Below are 15,091 nucleotides of genomic sequence, written 5' to 3'. Positions count from 1 at the left end.
TTAAGGAAGACACCCAAAACATCTAGCTCTGGCCTCCACATGCACCCATACACTGTGGCCCAGCCCTGTCTGCATACACACACACACACACACACACACACACACACACACACACACAATGTATGAAAGACAAAATATATGAACTTACAGAAGAGACAAATTACATAGACTACTCTCAGATTCACACAGAACTGGGGAGTCCATGGACGCAATTTAAGAATATTTCATTGAGTATTTCAAAGACTATTCTACAATAATGAGTTGGATTTTTTTTTTCTTTTGTTATAGGAAACAGTTCTGCAGAAAAGCTTAAAAATCCCCAAAGATGCGCAGTAAAGAATCCTGCTCAGGGCCAGTCAGTGAAGAAAGGAAAAGAGCTAAAAAGAAAAGGCTGGTCTTTACTGCCTAACCCAAAGCAATTCATGCTGGGACGTAACCCCACATCAAGGAATTCTTCGGAGAACCTTCCTGGCCCTGCCCTGTGGTCACAGCACTTTCTGCATCCTGGGTGTGGGTAAAAGGAAGAGGTGTCAGAGAAGAAAAACTGCAGTGAGTCCCAAGCCGGGGTCCCCGTCCTCTGAGTTCTCTGCCACTATTCAGCTCCATTAGCTTGGAAAGTCACCCTGCTTAAGTTGAAACTCCTGTCTAAAAATGAAGTTCATTTAGACCATCTCTAGGGTTTCTTCCACTTCTAAACTGTAGGACCTAATGAGGATGCACCACTGTTTCTCTGGGGAAAAAATTAGTATGATTTTTTTTTCTTGTTCTGGTTTCACAGTATGAAATATTTTCTAAATGAAAGTTTTCTGGAAGCTTCAGAATACCTTATGAAAATCACCTAGCTACTTGGAAACAATTTTAAGACATGTTCACTCATCAAACCCAGTAAACATAAGAAAAATGACAGCCAGAAAGACAGAGACTTACCTGTGGTCACAAAATTAGACACCACCAATGAACTACTGTGACGACTACTGTCTTGCACCAGTGGGATTTTATGATTTATCAGTTAACTTGGAAAGACAGGAATAAACTCCAAAGAAGGCCTAACAACCGCACAAAATGACAGGTGACAGGGTGACAACTCCTAGAGGCAATGTCTTACAGCTTGGGCAGGATCAGAACTAAGACCCTCCCCCTATACTGTGACTTCTCCATTACTAGCCAAAACACCCACCTCCCTCAAATTTCACGTCTGCAATGCCCTCTTATAAGCTTGGTAACAGTCAAAGAAGAAAAAGTTATGTTCTGAAGGATGCATGAATGAACCTTGGCTGAAAAGGTTTTTAAAAAGTTCAATTTTGGGGTGATTATCATTAGCTAAAAAAAAAAAAAAATCTGAAAACACTTGTTAGAAAATTTCAAGTTTTAGAAGAAAATGACTTTGACCTATCTTTTGTGAGCAATCTTGAAGTCTAGTGATTTAGCATTATTTTCACAAATTCTCTTACCACTGTCTTCAGAACATTACTGACTGTAGACTGGGTTTAAAAACCACGTGCAGACTCCCATAGTCACAATCCATGTGTGGAGATTAGTTTTATATGCAAATAATTAGAAATGAAGTCTTGGGAATATAGACCAAATCATGACCTCAACATTATGTTTAATTAACTAGCAATATGTCAGGTACTTTTAAAGCTTATACTATGGTCCTTATCAATTTACCTTCTGGCTTCTCTCCTCAGAACACACAGAATACACACACACACAATCCTCACTGCCTGCCATACAGATTATTCTTTCATTCTGTAGATACTTAAGCTCTCAGAACTATGGTTTTTGTAGATTCTATTTAACTAGGAGCTCACACAGCTTTCTGAATGTGCACCTCTCCACACTGCTGCTGACAGCGCCACAGTGACCACCCCCCTTCCAGGAATTCCCAGAGGCAACAGTGCCATCTACTGGTAGGGAGGGTACAGCTTGTTTTGAGGAAACCTGTAGGTGATAGGAGCCAAGGACTGCAAAGACAGGCAGCCTAGACTTGTGTCCTCCTGAGGCGTTTTTCTACAGTTCATTACAGGTATGACTGACACAGCTTGAGATCCATAACCTCCCCACAGGGGCCTCCATCATGTGAGCTTCAGGTCCTCCGGAAGCCATGTGAAGACCAGCCAGGCTAGCTAATAATGAGGCATCTCTGCCTGGAAATACCTCCTTCAAGCAAGCAGCAGAGCCTGGCTGAATTCATCAATCCGAGGCTCTCTTCTCTCCCATCAGATGATCTCACCCAGTACCCCACCTGTGGCACTGTAAGCCAGCTTTATCTTACAGCGTGCACCCTAAGCAAGGCACCCAGACACTGGCCAAGGTGAAGGCTCTTAGATTTACACAGTGTGACACAGATCCTCCTCAAAGGGTTCCAGTGCTTAGGCATGCGGGTCTGAGTCTAATCTCTCTCCTTAGCTCTTCATCCTTCTTGTCCCTGACCCAGGAGAGAGAAGCGAGAGAAAAGAAAAGATTTTGTGATTGTCTTTGAAGAAGCATTTTATTGAATCAAGAGGATAAAGCCCTTGTCCTACAGGTCAGAAAGGTACACCGTTTCCCTCAAGTTGAACCATGCCTGCCAATCTTTCTTTTGGCCCTTGCATAACCTAACCAGTCTGTCAACCTTTTTGAAACCCCCTTCTCCCTTCCACCCATTAAACAATCAGCACATGCCTTCCATGCAGCTTACATACAAAAATGTCATTTTTTTTTCTCTAAAAATAAAAGTGCATGCTTTTCTCAAACCTTTCCTCCTCCCTCATCCTCAACATTCCCTCTCCCCCCTCCCACTGCATACCAGCTTACTGTTTTTAAGTTTTCCCTATTATTTGCTCTGTTTCCAGCTTATCAGATGAGAAACTTTATTTCACTTTACTGGGGTCATCTGTGGCATTCCAAGGAGCTTCACAGCAGCTTTTGTTCTTTCAACTTTTGTCTCAGGAACCCATCAAAAGTTAACTTGCTAGAGTTGGATTCTTCTAGCAAACGTAAATAGTAATTCATAAATTAAAAAAAATATTTAACTTGCTGATAAATTGAATTTTCAGCAAGACATTTCACTCACAGAGGGTGTGGTGTTTTCCTGTCTGAGCATCAGACTGTTTCCTAAAGAAGCATAACTTTGTGTGGGAGAGAAAAGTACTAAGAGAGTGTGCCAGCAGTGTTAGAACGTCTCTGTAAAGTCAGGTGGAGATTCTAGTACCACAGTAAGTTCTGAATGAGTTACACAGAAACTCAGGGATACAGTAAAATCTCCATAGCAGTACACTGAACCATTTTTATATCACCAGGTACATCAAATTAACTACTGGGCAACTCAGTGGACCTTTCGTATTTCACCATAAAATGCCCTTGATACTGCAGGTCTGGGGAAATGCCTTGGAGACCCTGCCTTTTAAGCACCCCTTAAGCTCCTGGACATAGCCTCCCCCTTTTAAAGTAGAATTTAAAGGAGATACCCTCACCCTTTCCTCCCTCCACCCATCTCTTTTGGCTGCCAAATGATTTTTTTCAAACACACACTTTTCAAAGAATCAGAGAGGTCTGAACGGGTTTATTTTAGCTCCTGCCTCCCCTCTCCCTACATCCCATTATTATGCTGAAAGTAAGTACCGGCTTGGGCAGCCCTAGGCATTTCACACACACCCTCCTCCCCTTATATCTTTTTGAAGAAGCCTTTCAGTGCGATGGTCTGGTCTGCAGTTCACTGCAGGCAATTCCCTCACCATTTCCTAGTCAATCAGTTACGCTGTCTCTGTGATCTTTTCTGTAGCCTCTCAGACTAACTCTACCAGTGTCCGACTGCCTATACATATTGCATATATTATTTGTATGTACATATATACACGTTGTTGAAGCCTCTTAAACGTATCTCTTGACTCTCTCTGTTTGGATTTTGGTAAGTCTGGGGTGAGGGTTGGCGCGCAGGTCCAGCCGGCAGGCAGGGCAGCCTTCCTGGGCAGCCCCGGGCTTTGGTCCCCCCACGATGTCCGCGCCCGCACTGAGGCAGAAGGCTCATCAGATGCGCTAGGAATTCCGCTTCGCTCGCAGCCGCCGGATTAGTTCGAGTCCCAAAAGGGCTCGGCCAAAGTGACACTACATTTTTTTCCTTCTTCACCCATGTGACAGGTCCCGCTCCATGAAAGCCAGCTTCTTTCCAGCCCAGGTCCAGCGCCCGTGGCGCCCCCGCGCCGCCACCCGCACCCTTTACCTGGGGAGGAGACCGGTGCCAGCATCCCTCCGGGGCGGGAAACAAAGGCGGAGGCGAGGAGGCCAGGTGGGCAAGCCTCCCCGGGCACAGCCACCGCGGCGGAGGCGAGGATGCGGAGACGCGTCAGAGGGTGGGAAAGGGGAAACCGAGGCACCGAGGCAGGAGATGGCGCTGGGGCTGCATCCTTCCCAAAGCGGGGCTGCTGGCACCGGCGAATCCCGAAGCATCCCCCGCCGCGCCCAGCCCTGCCCACCCGGCTCCCCGGGACCCGGGAGAGGAGGGACTGCCCGGCGCTGCGCTCACCTCCGGAGGAGAAGCGCTCCGGCTCCCTCCGACGGCTCCGGAGAAAGCCCCGCCGCTCACGCACGCGCACTCGCGCTCTCGCGCCTTCGCCCCTCCGGCCCCCCGCGCACGCCCCTCCGACCCCGCTCTGGCCCGCCCAAGCCCGGCCGTCAGCGTCCGTGAGAGCCAATCCAGTCGCGAGGAAGACCCAGCGCCGGTCACATGGCCGCGCAAGCCAATCACCAAATTGCCCTCGGCTAGCGCCTGGATCCGATGTCCCTGGGGGTTCGGTTGCTACCGAGCTGAGTGGGTGCAAGGTGGGCACAAAGGACTGAGTCTCCGTTTTCCCGCGGCTGAGTGGCGTCCAGTTAATCAATGAATACATCAATTGATCGCTCCAATCCTAGCTTAAATATGAATCACCTAGGAGTCTTATTGAAAGTCTGGGGTGGAGACTCGAGATTCTGCATTCTATTAGCCCCCAAGTGGTGGTGATGCTGCCCTTGGTCTGAAGACCACGTTTAGGGAGCATTGTGAGAAAATGATGGGGCTAGCCCCTGTTCCATGTTATCTCGAAGTTTGACGTCCTTTCTCGTCCTACCTCTAGGGATGGAGAGCATTCCGGTGCCTAAACATGGGGTGGCCCAGTGAGATTTGGGTGGCAGATAAGGGAAGACTATGGAGCAGCCACCTGTGCCTACTTCATGAGTATGCAAACGGCCAGCAGAGATGGAGCGTCCATCCCCGTCAGCGCCCATCCCTGTCCATGAGAACACTGGGCGTGCTTGGATCATAAAGTGCATGTCTCCGTGGCGCTGTGCAAGACTCTTGACTAGAGAAGAGAGAAACCACGTAAGTGGGCCTGTCTTTGCAGAAACTTAACAGTCTGTAATGGAACTCCACAGGCAAACGCAGAAAGAAGCATATTTAAAACGCAGGTAGATGACAGGCACTCTGAGCCATTCAGACATAAACTATACATGTTGGGAGATAACTTCTCTTGAGGATCTTAAAAGCTATCTAAACATTCCCCTGTTTCTAAGTCAGGCACTCAATGCCTCTACCACCTCTCAAGTTGTCTAAACAGGAGTGTTTTCAGACTAGACAGCTAAACACATTTGTTGCTCAGCACTGACAAACTTACTACTCAAACTCTGAGCCATTCAGACATAAACTATACATGTTGGGAGATAACTTCTCTTGAGGATCTTAAAAGCTATCTAAACATTCCCCTGTTTCTAAGTCAGGCACTCAATGCCTCTACCACCTCTCAAGCTGTCTAAACAGGAGTGTTTTCAGACTAGATAGCTAAACACATTTGTTGCTCAGCACTGACAAACTTACTACTCAGTAGTGTCTCAAGGTAGTTCAGAAGTTTTTGTTTTATTTTGTTTTTCCCCTCCTCACCCAGGATCTCCCTGCGTAGCTCAAGTTGACCTGGAACTTGTGGTTCTTCAGCCCTACAAGTGCTGGGATGCTCCACAGTGCCGGACTGGCAAGAATCTTCAATACTAAATTTTCCAAATCTCTCTTCCACTAGCTCTTCAGGCTAGGACCATGTACAATATAGATTTATTTCATTCTACACAGATATGGCTAAAGTGCCACTTAGTGAAAACTTTGCCCTTGTCAGGGTCACTGTTTGGTGCCTCTGGCTTCTCAGCCCATAAGTGAGGCCCACTTCATCAAACTGCTCCTATGAGGGTGGCCTAGCCCAAAATTCAGTTTCAAGGGACACACTCATTCCACCATAACAGTGGTCCTTTATATTATAACAGGGGTAAAAAGATGCCTAAGTAAGAAAAATGGGACTCAAAGATTCTTTTGCTATCATGAAAAACCAAGTTTGGTTGCATGCTGCATGGCATTTCAGAAAACACACACTGAGACCCCTCACCTGGAGGACAGCACAAGGAAGGACTGCTGTACACTTAACAAGCTCTCCCATTCAGTTGATTCATAGCCAGTGATTACTGAAAATCCCTGTCTAAGCTGTTCCATCTCCTGTAGGCCAGACTAGCCTGGGAGTCCCTTGAGTAGCTGAGGATGATTTTGAACTCTTGATCTTCCTGCCTCCACCTTCTAAGTGCTGGGATTACAGGCCTGAGCCACCATGCCCAGTTTAGACTCATTCTTCAATAAGGAAAAGTCATCAGCTCTGCAACATAAATTATTAATGACATGAACACGCCATAAACAGAGGGAAATTTCCAGGTAGTTTGTGAAAATGGATTTTCAAAGACCCAAACTAATTCATAGGTAATAAATACTACAAAGACTACTCAGTGGAACAAATTGAGTTGCCAAGCCTACAACTAAGATTAATTCCAGTGGGCTGATCACATATTTCAGAAAGAACCTATTGCTTCTTGTTAACCACACCAAAGTGATGTGCTTTCTAATGATGATATCACCTGTTTTAGCCCCTTAACCAGAACAAATTTCTATTTTGGCTTACAGAAGATTTATTCTCTGAGGCTTTTTCTCAAAGCATGCAACAAATATCACTTGGGGCCCAACAAGAACTTCCTCCAGCTTCTCTTAGGTAAAAATTATGAGGCCATTACAGGTTAAATTTGAATCTGAGCTATGCCTACAGATATGGACCATCAACATACAAGCAAACCCTCAAGCAAAACAGCTTTGCTATTCATTTACTTTGTCATACTAAATAAGGGAGTTGAGTTTATTTTAAAGCAATTCTCAATTCTCTTTGCTAGAGTTTTAACAAATTCTGTTACTTTGTTCAATATGGTGACTAGTGCCATAGACTTTGAATATGACTGCTGCACAGTTTTTCTGTGGAGTGATATTTGCTACAGTGGGATATGGCCTAGTTTTTAGATGAATCACTGAGGTCCCCTCAGAACACTCGGCCAACAGCAGCCATCTTGTTGGTAAGTGACTTTAGTTTGCAACACCAGAAATATGAAAGCTCTATGTGTGAGTCTGAAAGCTAGCTTCCCTCCTCTGACACATTTAAAAATATATTTCACAGCAACAAAATGGAGAGAAGTTTTTTCACCTCGCAAACTTGTAGCTTTATCTATTGGGGAAAATAAGGACAGGTTCTACAGACACTTAGCTAGCAGTGACTAATGTAAACTTCAAACTAGAGAAGAGCATTTATTTTTATCTTTGTGCGTGTCATTACAGAAAGAGGTGCAGGAACCAAAGAGATCCTTGCTTGAGGATGTCAATTTGCAAAAAGACAAAAGAACATCCACACTGCCATTCATTTTCTGTTCTTAAGACAGCTTGCTTCCTAGACATAACCCAACTATCCTGCCTCAGGAAATGACTATGTTAGTATCTGATACGGGTTAGCTCAAGTAAGGTTCCCTCACTCGGAAATTTCTTAGCAAGTTACATATACTTGAAAAGAAAAGAAGGAGATAAAATATAAACCACTCTACCCATTTGCCAACTCCCAGAAACGCACCGTTGCTTCATTATAATCAGAACCCCTACAGACTGCTTTATAATTGCTAATTGCATTTTTATCTAGCAATAAATAGCTTTGCTAAACTTAATTGATTTCATTCAGAAAGACCCACAGATTAGTCAAGATTCTAGCCCTCCATCTGTCATATGAATCCAGCTAGAATAATGTTTTTTTTAAAAAAAATCTATGTATCTATATTTCAGTAACTTTCTTTCCATTTAGTATGACTGTGTACATATTTAACCTAGTACCCAGGAGATTTTTTGTAGAAAGGTTGATTTTTAAAACAGTCTTTATGAAAAATAAAGAAAAATCAATACCCTGGTATTTTTATAAACTATCTTAGACTTAAAAAGCACTTAAATAATATATATTCTTCTATACCTATTCCAATTTAAGAAGCATTATGAATAACATCAGAGCCCCTATGTGACCCTCCCAACAAGTTGATGTGGTTGATGAAGATTACACTCTGTGTAAACTCAGTTATGAAAGAGGGAGAATGAATTATGGAAGGAAATACTATATTGTCTGCATGTAATAGACAACACAATGTAAATAGACAAAATTCTTATTGAATAAACATTTGGAAACTCCAAAGTATATGAGAGAAAAATAAGAAGGCAGAAGTCCCATGTGACCTAATGCCCAGTGTTTACAATGGTACATTTGGACCTAGAAAGCAGGTCACTTTTACAAAAACAGCAATGGTAATTTGGACTACAAATGGAGTGAAGAATGTATTCTCATTCATTCAGTAAATATATGCTACGTGAATCTTGCCTGTTGGATCATTTTACAAGAAGTAAGCTAGAATAGCTCAGAACGTTGTATGCTACATGTAGGGCACATCATACTTTAAGGAATCAAGTAGAAAGAACACAACCCTGAATGACGAAACCAGAGAAGATTTCCTGTAAGAAGTGAAGCCTTCACTGAATTCCAAATAATTTGAAAAGAGTTGGCCAGCTTTATGGACTGAATGTCTTCCCCAGATTCACACGTAGAAACCCCACCCTTCTCCATAGTATGATGGTATTAGAAGGCTAGTTCTTTGGGAGATAATTTGGATTAGAAGACATTGTAAAATTGGACTTTTCGCAAATAAAATCCGTGCCCTTTCAAAGTCACAGAGACTTGCCTCCACCGTCTACTCTGCCACGGAAGAACTGGGTGATCTTGAACTCAGAAGACGGCTTCTACCAGACCTGTATGCTGGGGCCTTGCCCTCAGTCCCTGGACCTTTGTGAAAAAACTTTTCTGATGTTTCTAAGCCATACAGATTCTGATGCTTTATTACAGAATCCTAAATGGCCTAAGACCCCAGCAGTGCTGCAGGACTAGAAGATAGCCTTTATAAACAAGAGAACAAGAACTTCAGGGAAGAGAAAACAGTTGAAGTCAATTAAATGAGAGGTAAAGAAAGAAAAGCAATGATTTAAAGATGGACAAAGATCCGAAATTAAGGTTAGTAAGTGTATCATCTGCTGTCCCTACCTCCTCCTGTACATGGGGCAGATGTAATCAATGACAGCATTGAACTCTGCTCCAATGATTGTGAGTGGAATGTGGAACCGTATTGTTTGAAGTAAATTCCCAGCTATTCTACTCACCACGATTTAAACTAGGGCAGTTTGGCTTTTGGAAGGCATTGGGTAAATGATGCATATAATTTTACTATCTGTAAAATGGAAATAATGGAATACAAGCCCTTGGTTCATACAGTGGTTAGGGAGCTATAGATAATGTAATGTGATAAGGCACTATTAAACACGTGCCAGCTATTATCAATGGTCTTCTAAATGCAGATGTGGCCTCAGTTTCCTTAAAACAGTGTGACTAGCACCCACTTTAATCAATCAGACTTGCCTCCAGGCACCCTCCCTGACAGAGCTCTGGTTTAAAGCCCATCCTGGTGCCACTCATTTGTACCCATTCTTGTCCACAGTGAAGGAAGTTCTCTATAATGAAGTTTCCTCACGGTTTAGAAGCAAGGGTTGACACACCCATTTTCTCAACCCTTTCTTAGACATTAATTTCACTGGCCTTGTTTTTTCTTTATAATTTTAACAGAAAAACACCATACTCGAAGGACCCTGCTCACACGTTTTTGTGCCATTTAAGTAACTACGCCTGCTGCACAGCTGAACTGTTTTGCGGTGAACTTGTCTTTCCCGTATAGAAGAACTTGGCATCTTTTGCAAAGTTGTAATACTGGGGCTCGTAGTTCCTTCCAAATGATTCCTAAAAATTCTTAAGACAGGCTTCTGGCTCTGGGTGGTTTTCATACATTCCTTCATTCCCACTTGGAAACACTTCTATCGTGAGAAGAAACCAGACTAGATGCTGAAAATTCAGGGCCAGGGAAAGGCATAGTTTTCACCTAGGAAAAGTTTCCTATTCTCCAGGTTCTGAGGTAACACACTTGATGTCTCAGCAAGATCTCTTTAGGACTTTTCAAGATCTCTGTACCTGTTCAACAGCCTTTGCTGGAATTTTCAGAGGACTGTCTTTAAACATTTATTACCTTTATTGTTAGTTTTCTTCCTCTTAACCCCTCTTCTGCCCGACCCTCCCGTTCCCCCACCTGGTGAACCCTTCAATCCGTTATTCTTTCCCACTTATCTCACTGTATTTGGTCTCCCTCGTATGAACCACCCCTCATGACCCCTTATTAGTTTCCTGATCTATAAGGATTTTCCAATTGAAACACAACTATTTAAAGAGTTGAAGCTAGCATCCATTTATGAGAGAGAATATTGTGATGTTTGTCTTTCTGGGTCTGGATTACCTCACTTAGGATGATTGTTTACAGTTTCATTCATCTTCCTGCACATTTCATAATTTCAATTTTCTTAACAGCTGAATAATATTCCACTTTACAAATGTATCATGCTTTCATTATCCATTCATCAGTTAAGAGAAATGTTAACAGCAATGAACACGAATAAACAGTCTGTAGTGGAATACAGAGTCCTTTGAGTATATGCCTGAGTGGTATGGCTGGATCATGTGGGAGATCTGTTTTTAGATTTTTGAGGAACATCCACACTGATTAATACCTGGCTTGTTAAAACTGATCCATTGGTGCAATAGTGGCACAAATGGTAATGGAGTAAACAACCACCTCATAATTGGATTTAAGGCCTGTTTTCCAAGATGGACTCCCTACCTGACACTGCTATCAGGGCCAAGAACCTGTGACTAGATAGGTCATAGACTACAGGGGGAGAACCCACAACTATTATTCTGATAAATAAAAATAACATTAAACTGACTCATAATGACCTATTATTATACTCATAGATTAGTGCATCACTCAACTCTGACCAGAGAAGGTTCTTCTTGCAACAAATGTTAATTAACACAGAGACCCACAAATGGCCAACATTCAGCAGAGAATAAGAGACTGTGGCATGCTCAGCCCCAAATGGAATACCTATATTGCACACTCTCCTCCCAAGACTCAGAGATTATTGTGGAAAAGGGGTCAGAAAGATTTAAGAGTCAGTGATGGTGGATGAATACAAGGAAACCATGTCTGGACACCATGTAATTGCACATATGAACTCACAGTGCTTGTGACATTGTGCACAAGACCTGAGCAAACCCAAGCCAGTCAGGAGCCCAGCATGGGTGGAGGAGGGCAGGCAGGGAGCCCAGCCCTCCCTGTGGATCTTTTAGCATTTGATGGATGCTGGGAGAGGAAGAGTCAGTTTTCCTTACTGGTATGACTCCTGATAAGTTGACCAAATTCCAAGGAATAGACCCATACCCAAGAGCACTTGAGAAACACTAATCAGATTTGATAGGCCTTTAGAAAATACAAATAATAACAGAGAACATGAAGCCGTGGGGGCAGTAAGGTGGGGTTAAAGAGGAGGGAGGGAATCTGAATATGATCAAAGTACATCATATGAAATTTTCAAATCAATAAAAATATTTGTTTTGATCTTCATTTGTGTGTATGGTGTGTATATATGTGTATGTGCTTGTATGTGTATGGGGAAGGGGGCACACACCTGCCACAGCACAAATGTGAAGGTCAGAAGACAAACTCAAGTCCTCACCTTCCATTTGTTTGAGATAGGATCTCTTCGTTGTTTGTGCCTCTGAGAGCGTGCGCAAAGCTGACTGGCCCATGAGCTTCTGGGGACTCTCCGGTCTCCACCTTCCACCTCACTGTAGGAAAACTGGGGTTACAAAATATGTGCTTGCATGGGTTCTGGGGTCCTGAGCTCAGGTCCTCATACTTGCATGACAAGGGATTTACCCACTGAGCCATCTCTTCAACGCAGAGGACTCCCTATAATAATGGAGCCACATCCCCTGGATGGGGATCCCAAAATGGCTGAGAGCATGCTATTCTATTGGGCAGAAAGTAACAGGTGCACAAAAACCCAATCCAGTGAGAAGCCCCAACCTTAGCTGAGGAACTATTGGCAACTGATCACTGCTGAGTGAGGGAGAGTTGGTTTTCTTTAAGGGAGTGACACTAGATAGGGTTGACCAGGCACCAGTGGATGGACTCACACTGAGGGACATCTAGGGACACAAATTTGACTCGATAGGCTTTAACATATATGACAGAATGCATGAAATTGGAGAGGGGGCTAAAGGGAATACAAATAGGGGAAGGGGTCCAAATAGGATAAAGATGTATGAAATGCACAAAAATTTTTAAAATCAACCCATTTTCTTCAGAGTGTGACAGGCACTACAGTTGTCACACACTGGAAAGCTCCTTGTATGGTGGGGAACTTGCCTGTTGTTCTTACTTGGCTGTTGTGGGTTCCTCCTGGGAGCACTTTCTTTATAAATCACTTGCATCTGAAAGTTTGGCTTGGGGTCTGCTTCCAGGCAAACTTGACACCTGTTTGCTAATGATTAAGGTACAATTTTTTACACTGTACTTCCATCTAAGTTACATTACACACTCTGTATTGTATGCTGCAGGAGGACAGAGATCATGATTCATTCACCTTCGACTCACCTTGTCATACTATGCACATGGAGATCTGAACATCTCTGTTGAATTGACCTGAAGTGTCTCCTCTCCACACTGTTTCCACCCAATCACTTCTCTACCTTTCCATCCTTTGATAACTCAGCTCCACCCCCGGTGCACTTGTTACTAGCTGGAATGTTTTGTAACCACTCCCACTCCTCCCTGTCCAAACTCAAGGCTCTGCACAAAAGATTCCCTGTCAGCAAGGCCTTCTCTGATTAAATGAGGCAAAGAACCCTCCCACCCCGACTCTTACCCTCTCCCCAGCCTTTCTCCTTGAGATAATTAAGCCCTATAGAAAATGGCTTTAATACTTTTCTGTCTCCCCCAGGATGGCACACAGCTGGTATCATTCTAGGACAGAAGCTAATTCACTCTATACAAAGACTGCCTTAGGTCATTGGAGTAGAATTCTCTAGCAGAAATGGGAGGAAAAGGCTGCTGTACACTCAAACGATTTCTTTTGGAGACAGCGTTTCACTATGTAGCTCTAGCTGGCCTGGAACTTACTATGTAGCTCAGGCTGGCCTTGAACTTACAGAGATCCACCTGCCTCTGCCTCCTGAGTGCTGGAATTAAAGGCGTGCACAAGTATGCCCAGCTCTTAAGTAATGTTTTCAAAGAGAGTGTTTTTAAATAAGCATCTAAAGCAATGGCCTTCATTATCACATTGTGTTGATACTTGGTTTCTGCTGTTCTTCCTCCACCTCTCTCTCCCACCCCTCTGTCCACCCCCAGTACTCCCAGTACTAGTGCTCTCTCACCTATTTCCCTATCCACGTCAGGTCTTCTGTTGATCGCTTTTCCCCCTCTCCCTGCTCCTCAAGACCTTTCTCCACTTCTGTTAGGTGAAGTAACCCAGACTCAGAAAGACAAATACTGCATGTCGTCTTTCATAAGCAGACCCTAAACGGGTAGGTGGGTCTAGCACATGACTCTACATAATATTTTTAATATCTCACGATTATTGCTTTGTTGCTGCTCCACCTTTCTGGAATATAACCATACATTTATCCCTCAGATCTAGAACTGGTATAAGGTTGGCACTCAAAAAAGTTTTTGTTGTGGATAGAGAGACAGCTCATCAGTTAAGAGCACATACTACTCTTGCATGGGATCTGAATTCAGTTCCCAGCACTCATGCCAGTTGGCCTACAACCTGTAACTCTAGCACGAAGGCAAGCCCATGCCTCTGGCTTCAACAGGCACCTGCACTCAGGGGCACATATCCACATCTGCACACATGCACATGATTAAAAATAATAGAAATAGCCAGGCATGGTGACGCATGCCTTTAATGCCAGCACTCTGGAGGCAGAGGCAGGCAGATCTCTGTGAGTTCAAGGCCAGCCTGGTCTACATAGAGAGTTCCAGGACAGCTGGGGCTACAGGGAGACCCTATCTCAAAAAGATAAAAATAATAATAATAATAATCTTTAAAAATACTATTGAATGAACACCACTTAAATTTCATTACTTTTCGATTCTTAAAATAATTCATATTAAAGCTTCTCTATACAGAAAAAAAATGTGTATTATAGTTTACTTAGGAGGAATAATGGCGGCTAGAGAGATAGTTCAGTGGGTAAGAGCCCTGACTGCCCTTGCAGAGGACGTGGGCTCGATTCCCAGCACCCATGTGGCAGCTAACAACCGTCCATTTCCAGGGGACCCAACACCTCCTTCTGATCTCTGCAGGCATTGCATGACATGTGTGCACTTACACACATGCATGCAATACACTCATACACATAAAAATAGTAAACAAATTTTGGGTTTTTTGTTGTTGTTGATTGTTTTTTGACAGGGTCTCCCTAGTCACAGCCCACCTGGAAGTCATGCTGTGAAGCAGGGTGGACTCAATATCGCAGGGATCCACCTGCCTCTGCCTCCCGAAGCCTGGGATTAAAGGTGCATGCCACTGTGCCCAGCATGAATAAAATATTTTTTTAAAGGGGAATAATGACAGAAAATATTAATTGGCAGTTGAAAAACCTTGTCCAGATAACAAGGAAGGCTTTAATTATCCAAGTCTAGTGTGGCTAACTGCTCCATCAAGATGGCTGGAATGGAAGGGTTCAATGAGGTAGGTCTTAGCAAACTGAGGATGGCATTCTAAATACCACAGGAAAGAAAAATTGAAGGAACTTCCATC

The 15,091-nt window shown here is 43.5% G+C and overlaps 1 protein-coding gene across 2 annotated transcripts in view; it reads right to left on the bottom strand.

Moving 5' to 3' along the window:
• Positions 1–4,601, bottom strand: part of Tmem108 (transmembrane protein 108) — a 365,991-nt gene extending 361,390 nt beyond the window's left edge. The window contains exon 1 of one of the 2 annotated variants that reach the window (XM_029553905.1): positions 4,505–4,601. The gene's annotated coding sequence lies outside the window, so the exon portion shown is untranslated. Of the gene's footprint in view, positions 1–4,201; positions 4,473–4,504 lie in introns of those variants that run through there. The other variant, XM_008848780.3, reaches the window with a different exon arrangement.
• Positions 4,602–15,091: the final 10,490 nt, after the last annotated feature.

The sequence above is a fragment of the Nannospalax galili genome, unplaced genomic scaffold (assembly GCF_000622305.1).
Source record: "Nannospalax galili isolate Female #2095 unplaced genomic scaffold, S.galili_v1.0 scaffold584, whole genome shotgun sequence".
Classification (NCBI taxonomy): Eukaryota; Metazoa; Chordata; class Mammalia; order Rodentia; family Spalacidae; genus Nannospalax; species Nannospalax galili.
This window is presented reverse-complemented; position numbering and strand designations above follow the sequence as displayed.